We start from the raw sequence: 13,923 nt of genomic DNA on the forward strand, positions 1-13,923 counted from the left end.
TTGATCAAGCCCCTTTTGAACCATTCGACTACAATGAAACGGAGGGCGGCGTGGATGATCATAGTTGTGCGGACGAATTGGAGGAGATCGAAGCGGAAGCGTTTGAGCAATCGCAAGTAAAATCTGGGAAAAGCATAAGATTGAAGAACTACACGATCCTCGAAGATCAAGCTTTGATTCAAGCATGGAGTGCGGTGTCTCTTGATGCATGCACGGGTACTTCTCAAACTTCCAAGAGATATTGGCAAAAGATCGAAGATCAATACTTCCGCATTATGGCAAAGCATCCCAATAGGACTTCACGCACATTTCGGTCGCTTTAAGGGCGTTGGAAGAATATCAAGCCTATGTGCAGCCGTTGGGCAGCTTGTTTGGACCAAGTACGCAATGCACCTTCAAGTGGCACCGTGTAGTCCGACTATGTGAGTTTGTTTTGCCTTTGTTCAAATTGTGCATCATCATCATATTGCATCATGGGAAATGATTGGATCACTTTGTTCACATTGTGTAGGACAAGATTGCTCAACATAGATATAAGGACATGGAAGCTTCAGAAGGCAATTTTTTTAAACTAGAGCATTGTTGAGAGTTGCTCCAAAAGTGAGAGAAGTGGAAGTTGATCGACAAAGAATCTCCACCAAAGAGAGGCTCACTTACAAACATGGAAAGATGAGGATGATGATGGCCCAAGAAATTTGCACAAGCCCGATGGCGACAAGAATACCAAGGAGAAGATGAAGAGAGAGAGCAAGAAGCATCGAGCTTGAGGGAGAAGATTGATGCCATGATGCAATCCAACGAGTCGATGTTGTTGAAGTCGTTGGAGATCAAGAAAGAGTTGGCCGAGAAGAAGGCGAAGGAGAAGCAAGAAAAGTGGCAGTTGCTCAAAGAAGAGGGGCTGCGCAAAGCTGCCATCGAGGAGAGAAGAGCACACGCCGCTAAAAACAAATCCATGTCCATGTTGCTCGCCGAAGAGAACACGATCATGTCAATGAACCGCAGTGACATGGACGACCTCACCAAAACATGGCATGATATGGCAAGGAGAGAAATCTTGAAGAGAGGAATGGTGGCATCGACCGCTCCGTGCTACAGTTCCGGTGATGTTTTCTCCGCTCCATATGGTGGCAATGCGGATGATTTCGGTGCGGGAGTTGGGACAAGCGCCGGAGGTGGATTCGGTGGCGCCGATGAACTTCAAGGTAGACTCGATGGCGCGGAGTGAAGATCGATCAAGATGATGCCGGACATGGGCGCAAACCTTTTGCAGGGCCCTCTTTTGCATTAGCCATAATGAACTTGGCTCTATTGGCGTGTAAAACTGTTTATGTCGTTTGAATTTGAACTTGTTTGTGAAATCCTATGTCAAATGCGAGATTTGCAGTTTATCTGCTTGCGGATCGTCGCGTGGTGCCCGAGCAGATCCCGTAGAAGCCGACCCGTAAAAAGGCATATTCCGCGAATATACTTTTTTACGGATCCGTTTGGGGGGTCTGCATCTATGCCAGCCCGGGCCGGCCTGCAAAAGCTGTTTTGCGCGAACTGCAAACGTGTTTTGCGGGCCGGCGGGATGCGGGGTCTGCTAGAGTTGCTCTTAGGGCCATGGCGGCATGGTGGATCTCGGCCTTTGCCGACGGGAGGGCTCTATTTTTAGTTGTTTATACACATTTTGTTAGGGTTTGTATCCTACTCAGGACGACGAGTCGGCGGCGGCTCCCTGAAAATAGAATAAAGTTCTCCCCGCCTAGTCCCCGTTTTAATGGTGTGTCTAGCATCATTGGTGGGCGTGTAGAGGTGTGTCTTTGGTGGATTTGCTCGGATCTGGTTGTAGTTCATCTATGTTCATGTGTTTTCGGGTTGGCTCCTTCCGATCTACGCTACTCTTCATCAGCGACAATTGTTGTTCTGTCGCGTTGGTTCTATGGGGCCTTGGCACGACGACTTCCCGACTGTCTACTACAACAAGTTTTGCCCGGCTCCGGTGAGGGAGGGACAATGACAGAGACACGTCTTCGGCTCGCTTTAGTGCTTGTAGTCGTTGTTAGATGGTCTACGAATTTAGATGTAATTTTTGTTATTTCTGATGTTCGTCTTACTGCCATAATTGAAGATGAATAGATCAGAAATTTTCTTGCAGAAAAAAATGAGCCATAGGCGTGCCCAAAAAAGAGTCAGACCGCCTATCTCCTTTCTCCGGAATCCGGAATGTATGGCTTGTTATCCTGGGCTTGGAGCCCTTCGCTTGGTCCTCTGGGACTAGAGCCCACATCTGCGATGGCCCACAACTTTTATGAATTGTTTTTCAAAAGTCAACGATCAAGGTCAGCTAGTGAACCAGTCTAAAAAACACTAGTCAACCAACGAGATTTTATTGGGTGCAAAAATCAGCGATATGCGAGCGACAACTTCGTGTTTGCTGGGTCGCCCGCTACGCGTCGCGTTCGAGCGCCAGCTGTCGTGGTTCTAAGTCTGACAGTGATGTAGGGGGGTAAGTATGGAGGGGCAAGATCTTAGCTATGGAGAATTTGTAAGCACGCAAGGTTTACGAGTTCAGGCCCTTCTCGGAGGAAGTAATAGCCCTACGTCTCGGAGCCCGGAGGCGGTCGACTGGATTATGCGTGTATGAGTTACAGGGGTGCGAACCCTTGTATCGGAGGAGGGGGTGGCTTATATAGAGTGCGCCAGGACCCTAGCCAGCCCACGTTACAAAGGGTTCAATATACATTAAGGCAGGGCGTTACTGGTAACACTAGTAATAAAGTGCTATGATGACCATAAAAGCTACTTAATAACCGACCGTTAGCATGCGGAGTGCCTTTAGGTCTCCCGACTATCGTGTGGCTTGGTCTTGGTCGAGTGGTTGTTTCTTGGTCGAGTATCTTTGAGTCTGTCGAGTGGAACACCTCCAAGTCGATTGCAAGATGATTTCTTCTGGAGATGTCCTTGTTTAGGTCAGTTTGGACAGGTCCATGCCCCTACCCTAGGTACATAGCTTCATCATTAGCCCCCGAATGGATCGAGGTTTGAGTGGGGAAGGAGTTGAGAACTTCTCCGACTCGTTTTTCATGCCATGAGCATATCTTGTTTCGGATCAACGGACCTGAGTGATGACAGCAACTTCCTTTTCAGTCGCCTTGATCCATTCTTAATTCTTCGTCGAGTGAATTTCTTTACTCGCAAGGCTCCGAGTGACGGTGCGGAGGAAATCTTTGGTTTGACAAGTTGTTCTGCTGCCCGCGGATTTCGTGGGATCCGAATTTTGGGAAGCACGTGGGACGGGGGAGGCCGCAGTAATCGGATGGGATAGAGCGGAGCCGCCTCGATCCCCGCGCCACCTTTTTCGTCACGTATCGCGCGTGCGATTGTTACGGGATTTGACAGAGCCGCCTGGGCCAACCCGTCAGCCACTCGGAAGCGGCCTCATATAAGGCGTTGGACCGGAGTCTCCCGAACAGTGCGTTCGCATTACCTCTTCTCCTCTTCACGCCCCTCCGCTGCGCTCGCTCTCGCCCCAGCGTCACCGCTCCGTACGCGTCTCGCCGGCGACAATGGGGAAGGAGAAGACGGCGGCTCTGGAGCAGGCAAAGAAGGCGACGGTGAGGTCGAAGGGGAAGGCGGCCAGCCGGGGCGGATCTTCCCCGCGGACCGGCCTGCCGAAGGGCTGGATCCAGGGCGACTGGATCCACTCGAGGATCACCCAAGAAGACCTCGACGACCTGGCCGAAGGGGGGCTGATCCCCTATGACTCGGCGTGGCTTCCGGGGAAGGCAACTGAGCCGCAACCTCGGGAGGGTGAGCGTGTTCTTCTTGCCACCCACGTCGACCGTGGATTTTCCTTGCCTCCTCACCCTTTCTTTCGAGGGTTTCTGAACTTCTTTGGGGCACAACTCCACCATTTTACCCCCAACACAATCGTTTATCTCGCCGCTTTCATTTCTTTGTGTGAGAATTTCCTGGGTTGCCGGCCTCACTGGGGTCTTTTCAAGCATATTTTCACTTGTCGCTCCCAGACAGTGAAAAAGGCTAATCCGAGTGACGAGAGGACCCAAGTGATCCAGATGTGTGGGGGTCTTGGTATCCAGATGAGAGGGAAAAGCTCCTTTCCGTCCATGATTCTTCCCGACTCAGTTCGCGGATGGCAGTCGACCTGGTTTTACTGTAAAGACCAGTCGACGCCAGGGCAGTCGACTGGCCTCCCTCCCTTTACCATGGACCAAGTGAGGAAACCCTCCCCTTTGAAGGTGCTCCCGGAGGAGAAGGCGCAGGTGAGGGTGATGGTCGATCGAGTGGTCCAGCTTATCCGTGACGGGGTCACTGGTATGGATCTCTTGGAGGTCTTCCTTCAACGGCGCATCCAGCCTCTCCAAGCCCGAGACCATCCGATGTGGATGTATTCGGGTCTTGAAGACTCCACTCGGATCCACCCGGAGGAGCTCGACGACGACACACTGGAGAAGTGGCTGTCGGGCATTACCGGGAACAAGGACAACCCCAGGGGAGCCAGGAGAGTCCCTCCGTTCGACCAGTCTCATGCACCAGAGAAGGTCTGACTCTGAGTTTTTGCTTGTAATCTGAATTCACTCGCGCAGCTGCCTATACTGCGTCGACTGACTTTGTTCTCCCTGCTTTCTTTTAGGCCATTATTGAAATGTATTCAATGCCCAACGGAGAACAAGAGCAAGCTCTGGAAGGCGAGGCGAGTGGCGGCGACAGTGGCAAGTGGACTTCCGACGGTGAAGGGGATGGAGGAAGCGACGACTCGAGCGATGGAGAAGAAGTCGAGTCGCCCCCTCGCAGGGAGAGGCGATCCAAGCTTGACCAAGAACGACCGAGTGCCCGCGAAAAGGCAACTGCTCAGGCTGGTCAGTCTTCGAAGCGTCCTCGGATCTCTTCACCAACCCCAACTGAGAAGGCGCCAAAGCACCCCAAAGTAGCAGAGCCGAAGACTCGGAAGGCATTGCCGAAGATCAAGATTGATATCCCCATCGCTTCCGCGTGAGTGTCTCTCTTTGTATTAACTCGATGCTCCGCGCTGTTTGTTTTTCTTTTTTTAACTGGACGAACTTTGGAACTGTCAGCGCTGCCACTTCCGGGACCTCAGCTTACAGGGACGATGATGAGGTGATGGAGGATGCGGTCACTTCTAACCTGGGTATGATTTCTGCCATACTGTCTTTGTTCGGTCGATTCAACTGCAATGTGCATCATTGGGTGACGTGATTTTGGCAATTGAACTTTGCACAGCTCCCAACATTATTGACCTCCCTGATGATGATGAAGAGCTCGAGAAGTCTTTGGCGAGGAAGAATAGGCGAGCTCCTGCAAGTGAGGCGCTACAGTCGACGCTGAGGGCGGAACCAGTCGTTCAGGACACTGGCGACGTCAATCGGGGTTCTGTTACCTTCGCCGTGCCACTGTCGAGTGCCTTGCCTTCTTCGTCGACTGCTCAGGCCCCTATCGATCCGCCTTCAGTTTTTGCGACCCATCATGTCCCAGAGGACGAGGTGAATGCTGCTAGGGAAGCCATATGCCAGGCGGGCATTATGATGGAAAAGATGAAGACGGTGCGGGACGCCAGCCAAGCCGCCTATGATGCCAGCTCGGCTCTCCAGAGCAACGTTCAGGTTAGTTGGTCGCCGCTTGTTCTGTTAGGATATGCTACCTGAAGATTCTTTCCGAAAATCTTTGCATCTGTACACCCACTGGGTGCGTCGATTGAATTTTTGGACTAGTGGGGGCACGCTGAGTGCACCCACTGGGTGTAGTCCCCGAGACTACGGTGGACTGCTGGCAGTCGACTGTAGTCTTTGTATTTTGTCGAGTGAAAACCGAACTGGTAGTTTGTTTGTTCCACTCGATTTGGTCGAGTGGGATCAGAACCGATGGGGGCACGCAAAGTACACCCACTGGGTGTAGTCCCCGAGATCGCGGTCAACTGCTGGCAGTCGACTGTGGTCTGAGTTCTACTTTCTCTCCCCCTTTTTTTGGACTCGACTCCGGCGGGCCGGTCGAGTGGGATCAGAATCGATGGGGGCACGCAAAGTGCACCCACTGGGTGTAGTCCCCGAGACTATGGTGGACTGCGGGCAGTCGACCGTAGTCTTAGTACTTAATGTCTTTGTCGTTTTTTGCTGTGAAATAATTTCTCCCCTTTGATTTCAGAAATCTTGTGATCTTGGAGCTCGCTTCGCTAATTTGGATAGACAGCAGATTCAACTGAATCTTGACTTGGAGCTGGCCAGGACAGAGCTGCAAAAGGTCAGAGACGGCGCCGCTGGTAAGACGAGTTTGTCGACTGGTCAGTTTTAGGCTTGAGTACCCTTCTGCTATTTCTGAATCAATCATTATTTCTTTGCAGAAAAACTGAGAGAAGCTCTGGCGAAGAAGGATCAGGATTTGGCTGCTGCTCGTAAGGAGGCTGACGACAGGACCACTCTGGCTGAACAGAAACTGGCTTCGGTCGGCCAGTTGGAAGAAGAGAATACCAAGATGAAATCTGCTCTGAACGAAGCCAACAAGGAGTGCACGCGCTTGAAGAAGGACAATCTCAACCTGTACGAGAAGATGGAAGGCATCGCTCGCAGGAGGGACGATCTGGAGAGCTATCTGAGGAGCCTTGCCAAGAAGTTGTTCATCAAGCTTGAAGGTGCACATTTAGTTCTGACTGATTTTTTTTGTTGTGTCGACTCAGCGTATGAAAATTGACTTATTCTTGGATCGTGAATGCAGAGTTTTGCTAGAACTTTGAGGAGGAGACTGGGCAGATTGAGCCAGGTTTGGACCCCATCAATTCTCCCGTGAAAGATGAGACTGCCATGAATCTGCTCCGACTGGAATTCCGCATCGACGGTGTTGTGGACTACTTGGCTCGACTGAAGGTCGCCATGTCACGGATCGACCCCGCACTTTGGCCAGAGGCCACGCCCCGAATGATCTTGAGTCCCTGATGACTCGACTTGATGAGATCCCCGGCCGAGTGCAGGAGTGGAAGAAATCTTCTACCCGGTGTGGTGCTGATGTGGCCCTGTCTTTGGTTCGTGTCCATTGCAAGGAGGTGTGACAAGAGAAGCTGGCAGCAATCAAGGTCGCCAACACCCATAAGCATGACTTCCGATCTTTTATGGAGACTTTCATCGCTGCAGCCACTCGAATCGCTGACGGTGTCAACCTAGACGAGTTCGTCGAGCCTGCTAGTCCTCCTCCCGCAGAGTGAACAAACTCTTATGCCCCACCTTAAATTTGCCTCGGAATGCCGAGTGGTTTTTGTAACCATTAAACTATTTTGGGCTGAATGCCCGAGTACTTCGATCTGTGATCCGGAACCTTTAGGATTTATCTGAACTTGGTTTACCGTTGAATATCTTCATGAATTTCCTGCTGAGTGAACCCATTCTTCATTCGAGACAACTTTTGTATTCGTAGCGCAGCTCCGAAGGAGAGGGAAGCAGTCGACCCGTGCTTTGTCGCCCTTGCGGGTCGGCGACGGAGTGCGCATCATATTTGCGGCGATGCTCTCCAGGGGGAAGGCGGAGGTCGACCCACACCTTGTTACCGCAGAGCGGGACGGAGCGCACATTGTATTTGTGGCGAAGCTCCCCAGGAGAAGGTGGCAGTCGACCTGCCCCTCGTCGTCCTTGAGGATTGAGATGTGTTTCGTGCTTAGGCGAGTCCTGGATTGCAGCTAAGCCCCCGAGTGGGAGGATTGCTCTCTACTCAGTAGGATTTTTCAAACTTAGGCGAGTACCTAACTGTAGCTAGGTCCTCAAGTGAGAGAACTTAGGCGAGTACTGGACTGCAGCTAAGCCCCCGAGTGGGAGGACTGCTCTCCATTCGGTAGGATTTTTTCAAACTTAGGCGAGTACCTGACTGCAGCTAGGTCCTCAAGTGAGAGAACTTAGGTGAGTACTGGACTGCAGCTAAGCCCCCAAGTGGGAGGACTGCTCTCCACTCGGTAGGATTTTTTCAAACTTAGGCGAGTACCTGACTGCAGCTAGGTCCTCAAGTGAGAGAACTTAGGCACGTACTGGACTGCAGCTAAGCCCCCGAGTGGGAGGACTGCTCTCCACTCGGTAGGATTTTTTCAAACTTAGGCGAGTGTCGGACTGCAGCTAAGTCTCCAAGTGAGAGAACTTAGGCGAGTACTGGACTGCAGCTAAGCCCCCGAGTGGGAGGATTGCTCTCCACTCGGTAGGATTTTTTCAAACTTAGGCGAGTGCCGGACTGCAGCTAAGTCTCCAAGTGAGAGAACGTAGGCGAGTACTGGACTGCAGCTAAGCCTCCGAGTGGGAGGGTTGCTCTCCACTCGGTAGGATTTTTTAAATACTTAGGCGAAACAGATTCGCAGCTAAGCCTCCGAGTGGGAGGCTGGCTCGCCACTCGGTAGGAAATTGTTTTTACAAACTTAGGCGAAGCGGATTCGCTGCTAAGCCACCCACTGGGGGATTTCTCACGCAAACAAAAACAATAATAATCACTGGGACAATTATAACGCTCTTGTCTTTGATAAATAAACTACAGGAGTTTTTCTTATTACATCTCATCCGAGTGAGAATTCAAGTATAAAAGGGGCGGAGGAGCTCCGCATTCCAGGCTCGCGGCTCATCAATCTGGCGATCGACATTGTAGAGGTGGTATTCTCCATTGTGGAGGACTCTGGTGACTATGAAGGAGCCTTCCCAAGTAGGAGCGAGTTTGTGTGGTTTCTGCTGATCCAGTCGGAGGACTAAGTCTCCTTCTTGGAAGGCTCGACTCTTCACGTTTCTGGCATGGAATCGACGCAAGTCTTGATGATAGATGGTCGATCGGATCATGGCCATTTCTCTTTCTTCTTCCAGGAGGTCGACTGCGTCCTGCCGGGCTTGTTCTGCTTCATCTTCAGAGTAGAGCTCGACTCGGGGAGCGTTGTGAAGCAGGTCACTCGGCAAGACTGCCTCGGCTCCGTAGACCAGAAAGAATGGGGTTCTTCCGGTCGATCGGTTTGGGGTTGTCCTCAATCCCCAAAGGACTGATGGAAGCTCATCGACCCATGCATCTGCTGCATGCTTGAGATCGCGCATCAATCGGGGTTTCAGTCCTTTGAGAATTAGGTCGTTTGCCCTTTCTGCTTGCCCATTCGACTGGGGATGAGCAACCGAAGCATAGTCGACCCGAGTAACCTGAGAGGCACAAAAGGCCCTGAATTTGTCAGAATCGAAGTTTGACCCATTGTTAGTGATGATGCTGTGCGGAACTCCATATATGAATATCAACCCTCTAACAAAACTGATAGCAGTGCAAGCATCAAGATTCTTGATAGGTTTGGCTTCAATCCATTTGATGAACTTGTCGACTGCTACTAGCACATGAGTGAAGCTGCTCCTGCCCGTTCTCAGTGGTCCAACCATGTCTAGCCCCCAAACAGCGAAGGGCCAGACGAGTGGAATGGTTTTCAGGGCTGACGCAGGCTTGTGCGACATATTGGAGTAATACTGACATCCTTCACATTTGTCGACTATCTCTTTTGCCATTTCATTGGCTCTTGGCCAGTAGAATCCCGCTCGGTATGCTTTAGCCACAATGGTCCGAGAGGACGCATGATGACCATAGGTCCCCGAGTGGATATCATCAAGGATCATCTGACCTTCTTCTGGTGTAATACACTTCTGGCTGACCCCAGTCGCGCTTTCTCTATATAACTGTCCTTTTATGACTGTAAAGGCCTTGGATCGACGGACGATCTGTCGAGCCTCTTCTTCGTCCTCTGGGAGTTCTTTCCTTAGGATGTACGCGATGTACGGTACTGTCCAGACGGGAGTGATGACCAAGACTTCCATGATCAGGTCGACCACAGCTGGAATTTCAACTTCAGTCGGATCCGTGGCACTTTTTGGTTGCGGGGCCTCTTCAGTGAAAGGATCCTCCTGAACTGATGGTGTGTGGATGTGTTCCAAAAACACATTGCTGGGAATGGCCTCTCTTTTGGAACCTATTTTTGCCAGATCATCAGCTGCTTGATTTTTCAGTCGGGGTATGTGATGAAGCTCTAACCCCTCGAATTTCTTCTCCAGCTTTCTCACTGCATTGCAATAACCAGTCATGGCTGGACTTCTGACGTCCCATTCCTTCATCACCTGATTAACCACCAAATCTGAGTCGCCATAGACCATGAGGCGACGGACGCCGAGTGAAATGGCCATGCGCAATCCATATAAAAGTGCTTCGTATTCTGCCTCGTTGTTAGAGGAATCAAAGTGGATTTGAAGAACATATCTGAGTTTATCTCCTCTGGGGGAGACCAACACCACTCCGGCGCCGGAACCATTTAGCATCTTGGAACCGTCAAAGAACATGGTCCAATGCTCCGAGTGAACCTGAGTCGGCAGTTGCTGTTCAATCCACTCGGCGACGAAATCCACGATTGCCTGGGACTTGATAGCTTTCTTTGCCTCAAACTTGATATCTAGAGGAAGGAGTTCAATCGCCCATTTTGCCACTCGACCAGTTGCGTCCCTGTTATGCAAGATCTCTGACAACGGAGCGTCGCTGACGACTGTAATGGAATGATCAGAGAAGTAGTGGGCAACTTTCTTTGTGGTCATATAAATCCCATATACGAGCTTCTGATAATGAGGATATCTTTGCTTCGATGGGGTCAAGACTTCAGAAATATAATACACTGGGTGCTGAACTTTGAATGTTTTCCCTTCTTCTTACCGCTCGACCGTAAGTACCTTACTGACGACTTGTCCTGTGGCTGCAATGTAAAGCAGCAAAGGCTCCTTGCTGATTGGGGCAGCAAGCACTGGCTGGGCGGAGAGCAGAGCTTTGAGCTCTGCGAACGCTGCATCAGCTTCAGGAGTCCACTCGAACTTGTCAAACTTCTTCATCAATCGGTAAAGAGGCAATGCTTTTTCACCGAGACGAGATATGAATCGACTTGGGGCGGCCAAGCAACCAGTAAGCTTCTGAACATCGTGCACTCGCACAGGACTTTTCATTCGGAGTATAGTACCGACTTTTTCTGGATTGGCGTCGATTCCCCGTTCGGAAACGAGAAAACCGAGTAACTTTCCACCAGGAACCCCGAATGTGCATTTTGATGAATTAAGCTTGATATCAAACCTTCTGAGGTTGGCAAAGGTTTCAGCAAGGTCAGTCAGCAGGTCGGAACCCTTCCTTGACTTGACCACAATATCATCCATGTACGCCTCCACATTCTGACTGATTTGGGTGAGCAAACACTCCTGAATCATCCTCATGAATGTGGCTCCGGCATTCTTGAGGCCGAATGGCATGGTAACATAACAGAAGCACCCGAATGGAGTGATGAAAGCTGTTTTGATCTCGTCAGGCCCATACAGACGGATCTGATGGTACCCGAAATAGGCGTCTAAAAAAGACAGTCGCTCACATCCCGCAGTCGAGTCGACTATCTGGTCGATGCGGGGGAGAGGAAAATGATCTTTCGGGCAGGCCCGATTGATATGTTTAAAGTCAATGCCCATGCGAAGTGACTTGTCCTTCTTGGGGACCATGACAACATTGGCGAGCCACTCGGAGTGGTAGATTTCTCGGATGAACTCCGCCGCTAAGAGCCGAGCCACATCTTCGCCAATGGCCTTTCTCTTCTGGACGGCGGACCGTCGGAGATGTTCCTTGATAGGTTTTACTTTTGAGTCGACTCTTAGGCGGTGCTCAGCCAGCTCCCTGGGAACACCCAGCATGTCAGAGGGCTTCCATGCGAAAATGTCCCAGTTCTCACAGAGGAACTGGATGAGCGCTTCTTCCTATTTGGAGTCGAGTGTTGTCGAGATATGAGTTGGAGCAGCGCTGGGGTCGGTCGGGTGGATGTGAGCTGTCTTCGTATCGCCAGTCGACTGAAAAGCTGACTCTGTAGCGGGCTTCTTGGCTCGCAACAAATCACTCGGGTCTGAAGTCTTCTCGTATTCCTGCAACTCCACCACTGCCATTTGAGCATCAGCGGTCTTCGAACCTTTCTGAAAACATTCTTCCGCTTTCTTCCGATTGCCCGTAATAGCGATCACACCTTTGGGGCCAGGCATCTTCAATTTGAGGTACACTTAACATGGTCGGGCCATGAAGCGTGCATAAGCCGGCCTCCCCAAAATAGCGTGGTAGGCACTCTGGAAGTCTACAACTTCGAATGTCAACTTTTCTTTGCGGTAATTTTTGGAATCACCGAAAACCACATCAAGAGCAATCTGGCCGAGTGATTCAGCCTTCTTCCCAGGAATGACTCCATGGAAACTCATGTTGCTAGCACAGAGTCTGGACATCGGAATGCCCATCCCTTTCAACATCTCATCATACAATATGTTCAAACCACTGTCACCATCCATCAGGACTTTGGTCAGTCGAGTGCCTTCAACAACTGGGTCGATCACCAAAGCTTGCCTCCCAGGGGTGGCGATGTGCATTGGGTGGTCGGACTGGTCGAATGTTATGGCCGTCTGAGACCATTTCAGGTAACTAGGTGTCGCCAGAGCGACCATATTCACCTCTCGGTTAATAACTTTCAGTCGACTTTTGCTTTCAACATCGGCAAAAATCATCAGAGTGGAATTGACCTGAGGGTATCAGTCGTCACTGTCTTCTTTTTCCTTGACCTTGTCTGACTCCTTTTCCTTACCTTTGGGCTGCTTGCCCTGGAACTGCTGGATCAAGAGTCGACACTGTCGAGTGGTATGTTTCGGGTAAATGAAATTACCGTCTTCATCTTTCTTTGTGTGGATGAGACATGGTAAGTCCAACACATCATTTCCGTCCTGGTCTTTAACCTTTTTGGGGTTCCAAGGTCCTTTAGGTTTCCCTTTAAACTTTCCTTGGGTTAAAGCCAAGGCTTCCCCGGGAGCCGCTGGCTCGGCTTTCCGCTTCTGTTTCCGATTGGAATTTCCTCCGATTTCTTGGGTGACTGACTTGAGCTTGCCACTCCTGAGTCGATCCTCATCTTCACCATTAGCGTACTTGGTGGCAATCTCCATCATACGATTCAGGGACATATCTCCGGTTCGACCGAATTTCAAATTCAGTTCTTTGTACTTGACTCCTTCCTTGAAGGCACAAACTGCTTGGTGGTCAGGCACATTCTCCACCGAGTGATGTAACATGATCCACCTCTGGATGTAATCCCTCAAAGTTTCATTCGGCTTCTGCACGCAAGACCGCAGTTCTGTCAGCCCTGCTGGTCGCTTGTATGTGCCTTCAAATGTGGTGACGAACACTCGGGAGAGATCTTCCCAAGTGTAAATGCTGCTAGGCGCTAACTGGTTCAGCCACGCTCTGGCCGAGCCCTCCAACATGAGAGGCAGGTGCTTCATGGCCACTTCATCATTGCCGCCGCCAATCTGGACGGCCACTCGGTAGTCCTCAAGCCAAGTATCGGGCTTGGACTCGCTAGTGAACTTACTGACTCCAGTCGCCAACCTGAAGTTGGGAGGAATCACAGCAGCCCTGATGGCTCTACTAAAGCACTCTGGCCCCGAAACATGTACTCTGCTGCTGGTAGGTGCATCTCTGTCGTGACCTTCTCGGTGAGCCCCGTTCCTGTCGACCAAACCTTGGACGAGAATGGACCTCGCATCAAAGCCTGGCCCTCTGGGGTCGACTGGAATCCTTCGCCCACCACTATGAGGGCGCCTGTCATCCTGCTGGCGAGGCACATACGACCCGCTCCTCGGGGGAGGCGTGGGCACTCGACGTCGACCGTCATGATCGACTCGGTGATCATACTGCTCATGGTTCCCATACTGGTCACACCGGTCTCCACGTCCCTCACGCCTCGGGGGCGATCTCGGGCTGTGAGCCGACTGGACTGTGTCCGTGGCAACGGATCTGCTGTGAATCCTATTCCGCGACTGAGAAACAGAAGAATTCTGGTCTCCTGCTGTCCGGAGTAACGCTCTGACCTGCAGCAAGCCTCTGCCA

This window comes from Triticum urartu, unplaced genomic scaffold, assembly GCF_003073215.2.
Source record: "Triticum urartu cultivar G1812 unplaced genomic scaffold, Tu2.1 TuUngrouped_contig_3611, whole genome shotgun sequence".
Lineage (NCBI taxonomy): Eukaryota > Viridiplantae > Streptophyta > Magnoliopsida > Poales > Poaceae > Triticum > Triticum urartu.